Raw genomic sequence first — 1487 nt, 5'->3', positions numbered from 1 at the left:
AACCCAAGATGGTCTGTTAGTGGCATATCTGAGACTGAGACATTAGAAAAGAGTGATTCTGGAAAGTGGATGTGGTAGGTGGTTGGACCTGTCTCAGCCACTTTTTAGCTACTTCCTTGCTGGTGACTTTGTGCACTAAATATAACCTATATAACCCTAAATTTCTTCATCTGAAAAATGGTAATAATAATAATATTCAACTTCATTAGGCTGCTTGTTAGGAGAAAATGAGACAGTGCTTATTTCTAGATAATTGTGAGTGCTCAAAAAATGTAAATGAAACATCATGCCTGCAGTAGAGGAAGGAGAAGTTACTTTTACCTCATATAATTAGGGAAGAAGTCAAGAAAGAAAGAGAACCTAAATGTAGAACATGTAGGGTTTCAAAGATTGAGATGGTGGGAAATGCTTCTTAAGCGATGGATATCAGCGGTGTGAAAATGTAACATATGACCACAGGAAAGTGAATAAAGTATTTGGAGAGGTATCTAATGTTTATGTGTATCAGCACTTAAACTTTTCACCAAAAGACCCGTAAGGGCACAGGGGAATCTCTGACTCTAGAGAAGGAAACACCACCACAATCACATCTACCATTGCTACAATAATAATGAGCATAGGGGTGGGACAGGGAGGGTGGGAGGGAGACACAAGAGGGAGGAGATATGGGGATATATGTATATGTATAGCTGATTCACTTTGTTATAAAGCAGAAACTAACACACCATTGTAAAGCAATTATACTCCAATAAAGATGTTAAACAAACAAAACAAAACAAAAACAAAACTAAACAAAACAAAAAGAATTGACTGGGCTCTATGTTTTACATTCGCTGTCTCAGCTGACTGCCAAAGTCTCCATGAGTTATTCTGGCATGAGGTACGGAAAGAGAGGCTCACAATCAATGTTAGTGGGTGGTGAAACTGAGACTCTTGGGAGTGTGACTGCCGGGTCCTCCCTCTTAAAACCATTCTATATCCTACTTCTGGAGATTTGGTCCTGGGTGTCCAATTTTTTTGGAAGTCTCTTGTTTTATTATTATTATTTTTTAATCATGAAAATATTGAATTGCACTTCATAGTATATACATTTATTTTGATATAATAGGTTTTAAAACACTTTCTGTGCAAATGTTTTCATCTGTCTATTTAGTAGGTTAATAGAATAACACAGACTATCAATTTCAGAAGATCTTATATTTTTTCAAGTGTCTCCTTTCAAGGATATTAGAATGTAACCTTGAGAGAGCTTCAAGCAGTTTTTAATTTGCTTGTTTGATGGTGCTTTTCACTATATAATTTCTAGCCAAGACTTTTGATGCTTTGTTTGCAAAAAGAAGTAAAAAAGTCTGATGCTCTTCCTTCAATGTTTGCATAATTAATCCTTAAATTTCATTTTCATGCAGTTATTAATTAAGGTTTTGTGATAACAGAATACCTTTGTATAAGACTTTCTTGAAATTTTGCAGTTTTTCATTTTATGATTT

The sequence above is a fragment of the Lagenorhynchus albirostris genome, chromosome 5, assembly GCF_949774975.1.
Source record: "Lagenorhynchus albirostris chromosome 5, mLagAlb1.1, whole genome shotgun sequence".
In the NCBI taxonomy this organism is placed as follows: Eukaryota; Metazoa; Chordata; class Mammalia; order Artiodactyla; family Delphinidae; genus Lagenorhynchus; species Lagenorhynchus albirostris.
The sequence above is the reverse complement of the archived record's forward strand: the minus strand, read 5'-3'. Positions refer to the sequence as shown.